At 32.8% G+C, this 14,851-nt stretch overlaps 1 protein-coding gene across 1 annotated transcript in view; it reads left to right on the top strand.

The window, feature by feature from the left end:
• The window catches only part of LOC129231666 (protein Wnt-5b-like), a 186,275-nt gene that overhangs the window by 72,509 nt on the left and 98,915 nt on the right, over positions 1-14,851 (top strand). The gene's annotated exons all lie outside the window — the stretch shown is intronic.

The following is a 14,851-nucleotide window of genomic DNA, read 5'->3' as shown; positions in this document are numbered from 1 at the left end:
TGTGCTCATTTTATTTTTATTCGACAAACTCCTTCCTTAATGTATTACTTTATTTTTATTTTTTTAACTTGACATTTTCTAGCGATAAAATCTTTTCAGAAATTTTATTGCTTAAAAAAATAGAGGTAAAAACAAATAATGATCATGGTTACTTATTACTTATATTTTATTCGGAAAAATGATTAAAGGATGTTTTTAGGAAATATTTAAAAAAAATGAGGGAAAAAAATACTAGGGGAATATGGGGCAAAGTGAAATAGCAGGGCAAAGCTCTGAAAATCAAAGCATATGATAATACAATCAGTTTTCAAAAATTGGTACTCGAATTGTAATATTTTGTTGCAAGTCAAAAATTATTTTAATATTACCAAATGATAAAGTTCTTGCTATTAACATTTTAAATATTAATTGGGACATTCTAATATTCGGTACAATATTCATTTAGTTAATATTTAGCTCATTTGTATTTTTAATATTTTTCACACCTTTATTTTGTCCGTCATGCATTTGACATTAGTCAAGTGCATGTGGGACAAAGTGGATGGGGCAAAGTGAAATTAGTTAATTTCGGTTTCTCATTCAATCATTTATTAAATCACTTACGTATTCATTTATTAACTAATTTATTTACATTCCTTCAGTTATAATTATCTTATTTTCTTATTCATTCACCAGCTTGTTCACTCATTTATTTTCCCTCATGCATTAATTAATTAATATTTTTTTTATTAGTTTCATATTTTTATTCTCTTTTCATGCATTCAATTATCCTTTTATTTGCTCATTAATTTGTTCAAAAATATTTTTCACAATCGATAAAAAGAAAAAGAAAATATTTCATTTTCACTTTACCCCATTATTAAAAAAAAAACTCCACTTTTTTTTGAAGGAAAAATTTTACTCTCTAAAATAAAAGAAATAGTTTTCAATGGAAGTTTTATTATGAAATACAATGTTCTTTCTTTATGTACTGTAATTTTGAAAACAAATTTCTAATTTGTTCATTTTGAAAAAGCTCAGTCATCTTAACCATTTCACTTTGCCCCACATTCTTCTACTTATGTTAATAGAGGTTTCCATAATCAAGATTTTTTATTCGACATATGTTTTTATTAACAGCGAAACATTTAAAAGATCTTACTGTCAAAGGAATGCAGAAATAAAAAAATATTAATGGAGATGACTATTGATTACAATTTTAATTCGGTACGCTTCAATGAAAAAAATAAATGCGTTTAGAAGTCTTATCATCAAAGAAATAAATAAAATGATCATGTTAATGGAAACCTTTTACGTTTTTCGATTTGACGAGTCTCTGTTGGAAATGCAATATTTTTCGAAACCTCACTGTCAAAAGTGACAAGAAAATGATCTTTTGTTTTTATTTTTAATACTAAGTGCCTCACTTTTTTTTTTGGAAATTTCATCATCAAAGCGAAAGAAAAGATAATCATTAGGGTGGTTCAAAAATACACGTAAAAAAAAAGTTTCCCCTAGACAACGGGACACCCCTCAATATTTTTGGATTTTTGGATAGTAATATACTGGAAGAATTTTAGTTTCCTATTTCAACTGAAAGAAGGTGCTCAACCCTCTCCCCCAAACTTCATACGTATGGGGAGGGGGTTAAAAGAATACATTGAACTGAAAAAACAATGCTACTACATATTATAATATACACTAGTAATATGCATATACATAGTAATAAAATAATTATTTAGAAAATAACAGTTGAAGAAATTAAATGTTTCTAAACTTGTGGCATTTTCTATACTACGGCTAATGTTAAATTAAGGGGACACTGAGCACCCTTTTAAAATTTGAGTAAGAAGCTACAACTTTTACAGCATAATACTATTAGTTCGTCCAAAAAAATAGGGGGGTGTCCTGGACTCTAGCTGAAAAAAAGTTTTTTTGAACCACTCTAATGATTATGTTAGTAGAAAAGATAGTTGTTTATGTTTTTAATTCGATTTGTTTTTACTAATAATTATATCTTTGAAATCCTGAAACTTTTAAGAGTGAAAATGATAATAAGATTGAGAGAAATTATCATTATTTATATTTTATTCGACATACATTTTCACTTATTAAAAAACAGGAATTTTTGTAATTGAAATAAAAGAGAAAAAAAAAAGATTCATAGCTTAAATTTTTTTTTTTTTTTTTAAACTCAAGTTTATAGTTTTTACTCAACGTATGTCCCCATAAGGGATGCACCTATTAATTGGTGGTAATCGGCTATAATCGGACACTTTGCCGATTATTTATAATCGGCGAAAAAATTGTTTTAATTAAAATTACTTTCAGAATGCTTAGAAAAGAAACTATGCTAAATGGGTTCATAAACTGTAAATAAATGTAATTTTCTGCTATAAAGGGTAATAATAAACTATAGATTTCAAAAAGGTTGATTCATTCATTTAAAACAAAGATTTATGAATTTAATGCATAATTAGAAAAGTAGTCGGAGGTTTTGAAATGCTAACTTATATTTGTATCTGTCAGTTCCCCTCCCCTGCCTCTCCCCTAAATTTGAGAAAATACTTATTATAATTTTTTCTTTCTTTCTTTTTTTTTTTTTTTTTGTTTTGTTTTTTAGTTAATTTTTGTTGTTTAGTATTCATTGCTGATGCATGGAATTGCAACATACATTTTATTATTTCCTTAAATCATTAACTTTGTCATTTAATAAAAAAAAAATATTATTAATTATAGATAAACATTTTGAAGAAAAGAACATTTTTTAACTTCGATTTTTATATTGATCTGCAAATCTATTATACATCAATGTCGCACAGATCTCATGTGTCAAAACTTTTATGCATACTCTAGTTTTTGCATCGTTTTAAAGATGGTGCTTAAAATTTTGTAAATATTAAATGCCTATGTTAAATGGCTACTACTAATAAAAAAAGTAGATACTAAGCTAAATGTCTAGGGATGGACAGCGGTTACTAGCTAAATATTTCAGTTTTCATGTCTAGTTAACAACAGAATATTATTTTATCAGCAACAAGAAAATGTTCAGAATATTAATAAAATTTTGAAACATTGTTTTAAGAAAAAATATGAAAATAGAGAAAAGACTTAACAGAAATAAACAAACGTAGAAAAGGGCCGAACATCCTGTCTTGAGGATGTCCTGAGAACATCCAGGAGTAAAAACATCAAAATCATGAGTTTTCACTCGCCGCCGGCGGTATTGAGCCACTGCAGGTTGTTAAAAGCATTTTCCAACGTCTGAAAATATTCACAGAAATATCGAAATAACTGTTTAAAATGAAATACAAGAACTATAAGAAGACAAATGCTCCAACAGGAGGTTTAATCTACTACCACACGACAAAATCAAACTTATTCATTCATTCATTCATTCGGTTTTAGCTTTGAACAAAAAAAGTAGTGGATTGAACTCTACTGCGACAGGAATAATGAGGACTTCATTCTGGTTGTTGACATTTAAATGTGTGTCTGCTGTACTGAGCCGTAGCTCATTTGCTGGAGTCAGTCCAGAAGGTGATTATGGCGCATTCCAGGCATCTTTGGCATACATTAACTTGAGGTACTTCCATTTGAATGTCATCAGCATGGTGTTAGGTACATTCATTTGTCTTTTAGGTGCTAAAAATCGAATTGCCAATATTTATTCCGTACAAAACGAAATCTAATGTTACTGTTATCTTTATAATTTATTCAGATATCTTAGTTCATTTTCTCTTTTGAGAAAAAAAAAATCTCGTATAAACTGTCTATACTGTTGCTTGAGTGTTTTCCAGAATGATTTTTTTTTTTTAATTTTTAATCTCAACCAGTTAAGTTGTTTGGGAATGTCCTACGTGAACCAACTTAGTTTTTTATTACCTCTATTGAACATTCCAAAGCAGCAAAAGCAGAAGTCTTCGTAACCAGTTAAGTAGCCGGGCAAGTTACGCAAAGCAGCTGTCGTAGCAGAGAATTTCTAAGAAGCAAAAAAAGTATTCTACTTGGACGTTCATGACGGGTTAGTTGAGTTTTTTCAGGGAATGAAAGTTACCCTTCGTTTTAGTGTTCGCACATTTTACTATCCTTGGTTCTTAGTTAAGTTTTTGATTTTTTCAGTTGTCTTTCAATGTGTAGCTAGACTTTTTCTTCCTAAACCAGACGCGTTAACTACTGCTACAGAACATCTTCTCACACTTAGATGAAGTAGCACAACTCAGATAATCAAAATTCCGATTGTTTGGCGATTTTCACGAAGCCACGATTTTCAGCTCAAACAGAAGCGTTTACGTTAGGAACATAATGAATGCCAATGAACCGAAGTGTTCTTAAGTAACGTATGACTGTGTCATAACTAATTGAATGTGTCATAACTATATTTATCAAAGCAAATCAATAATTAACAGAAGTTTCTAAAGTCTTTTCGGTATTTAAAAAAAAAAAAAAAATGTCTCTGCTTAAATTTAAAACACCTGATTTAAGTAAAAATGACACGTCTATTGGGGTGCCAGCTTCTTCATCACAAGTTTTAGTGCCGTTATAAATTAAATAATAATAATTAATTCAAAATAGTTTTTTCTTGGAAGTCCCAACCATTTTGCTTTTTATAGAAACACTGCCAATAAAGAAAAGTCAGAAAAGGGATATTATCATACAGGGGTGCCCTCCCCTGAGATCAAGGGCGCACCCCCTTAAATCTCGTGAAGACTCCCCAGTCCCCCCTCAAAAAAAGCAATACCCCCCTAAAAATGCCTGACAAATCAAACAAAAACATCTATCAAATTATCTGACTGCCATTTTTTCCACGTCACAACGATTTTTGCCTTCAAGAGATCGTAGACATTCTCGCTTAAATTATTCTGCCTATTTTTACGGCGCAATAAAAGCCTTATTAATCCTCTAAATGTTAGTACAAAGAAAGAAAAATCCATGACGACAAAAATAGGCAAAGTTATTATGTTTTTAAAAAATTTTAAAGCATTTCACCTCAGTGGAGTTAACTGTTTTTGTAAGACTAATAGAGGGCATGATAAGGGCAAAACAATTATTTCAATATGTTGTTCGCGCAAGGAGTTATGACAGTTTGAATATCAGTAAAATGTGACATTTTCGCTATTTCTGCCTAATGTAACTAAAAGCACATTAAACTTGTCTCAGTTAATTATGCATTTTTTCAAAGTGCACATACTTACCTTTCAAGCGACAGTACTTTTGCCTTGGCAACTGAAAGGTGCAATCAGGTTTTCGACCTAAAAAATGCTAAAAAACGTCAAAAATGCCACTTTTTTGTGACCTTCACAGACCTTGCGGCAATAACTTGCCACAAATTTAGCATTCATTTTGAAAAGTTTGAACCTTCTATCCTTCATACATAAAAATAATATGGAGGCCAATTGTTCTCGGCAACAATTGTGGCTCATAGCAAGTTCCATGTCTTATAAATCGCTCAACTTTTGCTCACGCGCGATGACCTTTAGGTGCCCATAAAAACTGAACAACTCAGCTTCAGAACAAAAAATTCAGGATTCAGGTTTTTAACAAGGTAGGTAATAACTGGTAATTGTTTGGAGAGAATCTAAGATCGTATGAATCACAAGCGTGAAACTCTCTCAGATTCTTGCTCTTAATGCCGTGTACAAACTTCGACAGCAGGTAGAGAACATGATAACAAACAAGAATCACTTAGAAACATTAGTCGCAAACGTAATGCTGACGTGCTACATGCACTCGAAACCGGACACTGAAAGATAAGAAACAGCTAAAAAATAATGATAAATTATTGCAGATATTAAAAATTTGCTGTCAGTTTTTAGGAGGGTTTGTTTTAATGTTGCGACTGCAGCTGTAACACATGCACAAAGTACCGACCTTCGCAATTGCGAGCTACTTGGACAAGTTTTTCTCCATCGCTGCGTTGTCATTTGTGTGCATGTAACACGTCAGCATTGCGTTTGCGACTATATGTTGCTGTCCTAAATGATTCTTGCTTGTTATCGTGTTCTCTACCTCCACACCAAGTTTGTACACGGCTCATTCAGGGACACCCTGTATTTGTTCATTCATTTATTTTTTGCGTATCTATTTCAGGCATATTTGTTTCTTGAATCAGTTACAAAGGTATATTTGACATAATTTGCAGTTTTAGTTAATTTAGAGAATATTAATTGGATGTTAGAAAGTTAATGTTGGTACATGGGGGAAAGTAGGCTCGTTTAGTTCTGGACGGAACTTCTTGATAATTAAATTGCGTAATGTTTTAAATTCTGTGACAAAGATAAAAAGATAATTCCAACAATCGGAATTATTACGCTCACAATTAAAATACAAGGAAATATATTGAAAGTAATAGCTACAGTGGCTCCCAAAAGTGTTCGTACACTTTGAAACTTTTTAGTAAAACCAAAATAACTCGAAACTGAATTCGAATATGAAGTTCAATATTTTTTCACATCATTCCTATGTCATTCTAAATACAACCCATTGGTTTTTTCAAAATATTGACGGATCTTCTTTTTGAAATGGGTCAGAAAACGAAGAGACAGAGAAATAACACGCCACAAAAGTCATCGTACACTCAAATATTTTCGAATAAATTCATGATTAAAATTATTATATGCCGTTTTTTTTAAAATATTTTTGCATTGTGTTGATCCTTATAAGTCATTTGGCTTTAATTTTTTGTTTATTTATTCCTTAATGTTGTGCTTATTACTATAAAATGGTAGTATTCGTAAAAAACCGCGAACACCATTCAAAATTTGAATTTTTTTCCCACAGTAGCGGTAAATTCGTTTGAAATGTCTCTAAATTAGTTAATTTATTTGTTTGTAAAATAAATTGCTTGATAAAATGCTTTAAAGAAAAGAATCGGACCGAAAACAAGGTAAGAAAAGGTCAACCGGCAAAGTTGACAAAACGTGATCAGAGATTTAAAGTTAAAAAATTTATGAAAAATAAACATATGAGTGCTGTAAAAATTTCTGCAGAGTTAAATGAAACATCTTACATTTAATTTTCACCTAAAATTGTTTGCCAAGTTCTCTGATTAGCTGGATTAAATGGGACCTCTTCCCGCAGAAATTTTCTTGGTCGCGCGAAAAAACAGAAAGCTTACGCTTTTCACCGCAAAATCAATGATAAATAAGCTAAAAACGTTTTAGAATTATGTCTTACTTACAGATAAAAATGAATTTAACATTTTTGGTTAAATTGTTGTAGAATTGTAAGTAGATGAAAAAAATTAGGAACTAATGTCTTAAGAACTTAGTTGGATCAGTTAATCAGGACGGTGGAGGTGTTCTAGTGTGAGGATGCATATCAGCATCAGGACTTGATAGTTTGGAATTTTTTGATGAGATAATGAATCATGCTGTTCCTTTAAATATTTTAAACACCAATTTTGAACTCTTAGCCAAAAATTTGTTATTGGAAACAACTTCGTTTTTCTGTCTAGATAGCGATAAGAAGCACACGGTTTTCAACGTTTGCGCCTAGTGCCTCGAAAATTGTCCTAAAGTTTGGAAAATACCCCTTCAATCTCCAGATTTTAACTTAATGTAACGTATTTAGAGATATCCGGAGGCTAGATTACGAAAATAGGGCTTTAAAACGAAAAATAGAGCTGGAAACAGCAAGACTCTAAGTGTGGTTGAACACTGACTCAGAAATTACGCAAAAAAAAAAAAAAAGAAAAAAAGAAATCTATTCCCAGACGTTTAAAAGGTGTTATAAATACTGTAGGATATTCTACTAATTAATAACTTAATCAAAAGTTAGATTATTCAATAATACATAGACCTTTTTTAAAGTGTACGAAGACTTTTGTGAGATAAAATTTCCGGCACTTTTTGGTTTTTGATTTTTAAAAAATTAAACTTTAATTTATTTTTAAAATTTTTCATGTAGTTTTGTTAAAAATTGATTATAGATCTTATAATTAAATACCCATTCCGAAATATTAATTCTAACCAATGGATTGGGGCCTATTTCGTTGAAAGTCGTAGGTGTACGAAGACTTTTGGGAGCCACTCTACGTCGGGGATTCGTTAAGGATTTAAAAGATGATTACGATTGATAATAATTACCACAATTTAGCAAAAAAAAAAATGCTGAAATAAATTACATTAAAACATTGATTGCCTTATGATTTAAAATTACATAATAATTATGATTGGATGGAAATATAGAATATTGTAATTTTGATGAATATATTATATATATGAATTGGATTCTATTCGAAGTGATCCGATTCGGAACATCTATCGATCTTTCATAGAGAATATTTATTTTACGTTTCAGTATCATGCGTTTATGTTCCAAATGGAAGGAAAAAAAGTCATAATTTTGAGCGATTCCAGTCTTTCTTTCCGTTTCCCCGTTCCATTGATGGTACATACATTATTTCGGTATTTTCTGCGGGTGCACATAGGGGTCAAAGAAAAAGAGCATTGTTCGAAGGAGGAGGGTCGACAAAAGGAGCTTTTGTTCGATGTTCAACGCGGGGAGTCAGAGGGAAGAGGAATTTTGTTCGCTCTACCCGGTCAGGTGGTAAGCACGATCGAGTCAATTTTCTTTTCTCTTCCTTTTTATCCACATAAATTCGCAGAGGAAGTTACCGTGGAAACCACTCAAGGTCAAGATTGTTTATGCTCGAACAGATACACACTTTCAATCAGATTTTGGTTTCCCGAATCACGATCTGTAAAGCATTTCGTTTTCTTAAGTAATTTGGAACCCCACCAGACACTATACATGAAATTTCGTTAAAATTTTAAATTTTTGCGATCGTTAGCCTGTCTACAAAATAATTGTTCCATTTGAAAAGTAGTTCATTTTTACCCCATTTGAGTTAAATTTAATTTAATTAATTCTTCTCTGAGAGGAAGAAGCACTTGAAGGAACCATATTAATGATATTTATTTGAAATTTAGCCATAAAAAATTAATTAAAAAAATAATTCGCAATTAAAGCTAGAAGTTCCGTCTATAACTAAACGAGACTATTTTCCCATATACCAACATCAACTTTCTATCACTCGATCAAGATTCTCTTGATTAGCTAAAAATGTCAAGCATAAGTTTCTAAGGCTTAATATTGATTTCTAAAAACATAATATACGCCTCTCATTCGATGAAACAAATACGTAAAAAATAAATAAATCAGCAAGTAAAGTAGTAGCACCTTTTACACATAGTGCAGTTAATACATGTTTTTCCATTAAAAAAATAATAAAAATAAAAATAAAAAATAAATAAATTTAAAAAATAATAAATCCTTGAACCGTTTTTTTTTTTTTAATGGTGGGGCGGCGTAAATATGTAAAAATAAAAAGCACGTCAAAAGAAAAAAGAAAAACATTTTATTATAAAAGAAAAAACGTCCGATGTTCTTTTTTTTTTTGTTTGGGAGGACGGGAGGGATAAAAATAAAGCACCTTAAGCTTTATTTTTTCCCTCATTGCCAAAAATTAAAAAAATAAAAAATAATAACAACAAAAATAAAACTTTTGAAAATAAATAAATACTAAAATTCCTCTTAAACAAATAACTTTCGTCAAAATAGTCTGCACAGATGTTTCTTTCTGATAAAAAATAAAGCCCTCCGAATTTTCTTTTGATTCCCGCTGCCAAAAACAAAATAAATGCATTAAAGTTTTAGAGTGAAAACAAAACAAAAATTAAAAATTAATTTCAATTTTGACATCTGGAATTCAAATTATGTTTTTCGCAATCACAAGTGTGTAGGCGTGTGTGTGTGGGGATGTGTGTTTGTGTGTAGGGGGTATGTGTATGTGTGTAGGCATGTGTGTTTGTGTCTGAATGCAGGTATGAGTGTGTGGGTAGTTGTGTGTGTATATGTAGGTGTCTGTATGTGTGTGTATGTGTTTGTGTATGTGTGTAGGTGTATGTATGTGTGTGTATGTGTGTGTGTGTGTGTACGTGCGTGTTTGTATGCGTGTAAGTGTCGGTTATTGACGCAACCTGGAGACGGTTTTCGCTAGAGGAACAGCATCGTGAGAAGCCGGTCGACGGTGGTGCTGCAGAAGGTGCTGGTGGGAAAATAAAATGATAGCACATCAAAACAGTCAAATGAAAGCAATAAGCAATCGTGATTGCTCAATAACTTCAACAATCATCATTTCACAGTAAAAACGAGGGCCGCGGAGTTGCAGTTGGGCTGATTGTGAGGTAAAGGAGTAGGGAGGAAAAAAAAGAAAAAGATGGAAGAAATAGTAAAAGTCACGGGGGGGGGGGGGGTAAAAAATCACACACACACACACACACACACACAAAAAGGAAAATCCCGAGACCGTGGAGCAATCTCAAGTTTGCTTTTGTAAATACCGGCCTTTTCATCCAAATTACAACTTTTATTATCTCTACATTGTATAAAATGAAGTCCCCAAAAAGCGTCTGTGTGTTTGAACTCGCAAAACTCGAGAACTACCCGGCCGATTTTGCTGAAATTTCCACAGTTTGTTCCTTTAAGTCCTGAGAAGGTTTGCAGACCAGTTCGAAAACAATTCGATGAATAGTTCTTTTTTTATTCCAATTTAGGCCCAATTTTTACATGAATTCCTGAATATGGGGGTGAAAAATTACTCGCACATACTAATATTATATATCGTTGGAAAGGGAAGAATTTTCCGCGTTCTACGCAATTTGTTCCATTGCTCCAACTTAATTGCAATGGGAGTTTTTTACGTTTTTAGCTCGAATTTTTTTAGGCTTAGCTGAAATTTAGACACTACTTTCTTAAATAAATCAATAAAAAGTGAAAGAATTGTCCCACAGCTTTCTTTTTGACGCCATTAGAAAAAGCGACCTTTTCACTCCAGATCTAACTCTACCTATGATCGAAAAAATAAGCTTTTATCTCGAAAGGAAAAAAAAGTTACAAGCCTTTTTAAATCAAGTTTAAGAAATCTCGATTCCATTCAAATTGTGAACCATTTTCTTTCGCATTTTAATTCCCTAAACTTATTTTATTTTGTGTTTCCATGGTTACGCTTTTTAAATCTATCTTTCTGGATTTAATTTCTTAAAAGTATTTTGATATCTGTCGTCATTGTTTGGAAAGGAAATCATGATGTTTTTTTAATTTATTTTTTACGCCTGATTGTTGAATATACGTCACTTGACACAATTTTTATTTTCAAGGTGGACCGGGCAAAGCCGGGCAACGCAGCTAGTTTTAAAATAAAATGAATAATAATATCAATGGCACCCCGAACTGTTCACCACTTTGTTCTCGTATCTATTATAATTACATTTTTTGTAGTATGTGTAAGGTAAGGACGTATGTATAAATCTTGCGAGGTGGAGAGGGGGCACACACACACCAATGTCTTTTCTGTCACTGGTCGAAACATTCCTCACTGAACCCTTTTTTTGTAATGATGAAATTTTCCCACATAGAACTGATGAACTGTTTTCTGGAAGTAAGGACGTTTCCGTCAAGATTGCGTTTTCTCTTGCAAAATTTTTTTACATTAAGGTTATGTGCAATACTGTTTTTATCTGTTTGTATATTCATTCATTTGCAAATTAGACGCTAAAAGCAGATTGCACCTTAACTTTTGAGGGCAATGTAGATTGTTTAACCAGCCGCTGTAGATTTTATTAATAATTTATTATATGCAAGGTAAATAGTCATCGCCTGCTGTATAAACCTCATATAGAATTAAGATACATTCTATATCTATATTACAACTAAGGTTATACGAAAACACGAAGAATCAAGCATTTTTTAAAGGAACTTTCAAAATGGCCTCTTGAGTTTCACATAGATTAATGAAATATGAATCCTTTTCTCCTTATGTACAATTAGAAGCCATTTGAAACATTCTCCAAATTGGATTTATCTCAACTTTTTAGCCCATTCTTGCAGTATGACTACTTTTCAAATATTTCTTTGTAAATACAGCTTCAACTTTGAGGTGAATCATAATTTCCTTAAAACCCAAAATTACCACACGGTATTCTATATCTAAAGAGGACCCTTGTTATCTTTTTGCAACGACATTATTTATAAGTACTTATTGTTATACACGCTCATTATTGGATTACAAATTCTGGAAAAATTAGTCTCGCTGCGTTTCTGCTTTTCCTCCAGTTCCGTTCTCACCCTATTTTGCTATAATTACTACTACAGTGCACTCTTCCTTTTACAATCTATTTTCTCCGATTTTACGCAATGGATGAAGTTCAGAGGCTTCTTAAGGGGAATCAGTGAAAATGAATAAAGGTTTCTTTATATTCTCCAATTGGCAAACGAAAAATTGGTTCTTAAGCAAAGACTTTTATGTTGGATTCTTTGGTTAAAATGAAGGCTACTTTCATAAAAATTGAAAAGTTTATGAGGTCACAGCAGATATGCTCCGGTTTTTAAAACTCATTTTGAGCTCGAAGCGCTTTATGACTTGCACCACCTACCTCTTGACTTCAAATACCAACATTATTTTGTTGAGAAACTTGTATCACCGAATGACGGGAACATAAACTGAAATTACTCTACACTGTATAGGATACCATTACAATGTCTCACAATTTGACGAGCGTTGTGAATACTGATTTTTTTTTTTTAGCTCCGGTGCACTTTTTACTTCCTTTTACAAAAAAGGAAGTATTATATTCGCGAAAAAAAATTCACCCAAAAATCGACCTTAATTTCCATTTTGCTCACCTCCAAATGAATGTTGAGTTTTTTTTCCAACCCGACCACACGTGGATATGTGCCTAGGAACGTACAGACACCCGAAATATTCATTTTGACGATCCCCGAGTTAATTACGAGTTTTCTCGTGACGTCTGTATGTACGTGTGTATGTGTGTATGTATGTCGCATAACTCAAGAACGGAATGTCCTAGAAAGTTGAAATTTGGTACGTAGACACCTAGTGGGATCTAACTGTGCACCTTCTTTTTTGGTTGCATTCGTATGCTCCAAAGGGGGTCTTTTGCCCCTTTTTGGGGGGAAATCAGTGTTAATTTCGATGTAAACTCAAGTGGTGTTATAATTTGGCGGACACTTGGCGATATATCGCCAGTCCTTTGGTCGCCAAGTTTTGTCGCCGACTTGGCGACAAATTTGGCGATTTTTTTTTTTTTTTTAAAATCTGGTTTCAATTTGGCCACTATTGGTGATATTTAGAGTAAACTATTGAATCCTATTAAACTGACAATAATGAGAAAATGACATTAAATTGGAGTAAAAGGAAGTCATATTATGCACACATCAGCTCGTTTTATAGAAATTTCTCATGGTATACAAAACTAATCTATATATGATATGGATACGACAAAAACTATCACATATTGCCGTGTAATATATTCAAATTATCGGTTTCAAACCCATGGCAGGAAATACCATTTCCTGCCATCCTAGGTTCAGGCATGGAAATACCACTGCAACATCGTGCTCTTAGCTACCTCGTGCTACCTAGAGTCATTTTCAAATTTAATAGATTTGGTATACACAGCTTTTTGGGCTTCGATTTGATATAGCTACATAGTGTTTCTTGCGTCCCGAATAGGGTTTCCAATCCTGATCCTGAATCCCGCGGGATCTCGCACGATATTTAGCGGGATTAATCCCACGGGATTTCTAATCTGGCAAAGATTTTCCATGCAAAAGGTTTTCAACTTTTGCGGTTAATGAAACGAATATTTTTACAAGTATCATCTGAAGTTTTAATCACCATCCTGTATATCTGCAAGAAGAGCAAGAAATATACTTTGTCTCATATTATGAACGGTGGATTTATCATTGTAGAAAATAGAGTACATATTTTTCGGAGAATGAATCGATATTCTCATTTGAGGTTTCTGTGTTCATACGTTCAGCAATTACGAAAATGCGCAAAACATATAAACCTTTTCGAAAACCATCACTAAATATTGAAACCTAAACGAGCTGATCACATGACTTCCTTTTACTCCAATTTAATAACATTTCCCCATTACTGGCAATTTTAATGTGATTCAATAGTTTACTTTCTAAATTGCATCAACAGTGGCCAAATTGAAACAGTGGCCAATTGAAAAAAAAAAAAAAAAATTGAATTTTGACATCTTGAATTCAAATTATGTGTTTCGCAATCACGAGTGTGTGTATGTAGGCGTGCGTGTTTGTGTGTAGGGGGTATGTGTATGTGTGTATAGGCATGTATGTTTGTGTCTGTGTGCTGGCATAAGTGTGTGGGTAGTTGTGTGCATGAATGTGTGTGTGGGAGTATGTGTATGTGTGTGTAGGCATATGTGTTTGTGTCTGCGTGCAGGCATGAATGTGTGTGTCTATGATTTTGTGTGTGTGTGTTTTTGTGTGTATGTGTAGGTGTCTGTATTTATGCGTGTGTGTATGTGTTTGTGTGTGCATATGTTTGTGTATGTGTGTGTATGTGTTTGTTTGTGTGTGTATGTGCGTGTGTAGTTGTGTATGTATGCGCGTGTGTGTAGGACATGGATGCAACCCGGAGATGGCTTTCTCTAGAGGAGCAGCATCGTGAGGAACCGCTCGACGGTGATGCTGCAGAGGATGCTGGTGGGAAAATAAAATCATAGGACATCAAAACAGTCAAATGAAAGCAACAAGCAATCGTGATTGCTTAAAAATGCCAAATTTGTTGCCAAGTTGTTTACAAAACTTGGCGACCAAAAAACTGGCAATATATCGCCAAATTATAACGCCACTTGAGTTTACATCGAAATTAACAATGATTCCCCCCAAAAAGGGGCAAAAAACGCCTTGAAAAACACCCGAATGCAACCAAAAGGGGAGGTGCACAACTAGACCCCACTAGGAGTCTACGTACCGAATTTCAACGTTCTAGGACTTACCGTTCTTGAGTTATGCGACATACATACGCACA

This window comes from Uloborus diversus, chromosome 1, assembly GCF_026930045.1.
Source record: "Uloborus diversus isolate 005 chromosome 1, Udiv.v.3.1, whole genome shotgun sequence".
In the NCBI taxonomy this organism is placed as follows: Eukaryota; Metazoa; Arthropoda; class Arachnida; order Araneae; family Uloboridae; genus Uloborus; species Uloborus diversus.
This window is presented reverse-complemented; position numbering and strand designations above follow the sequence as displayed.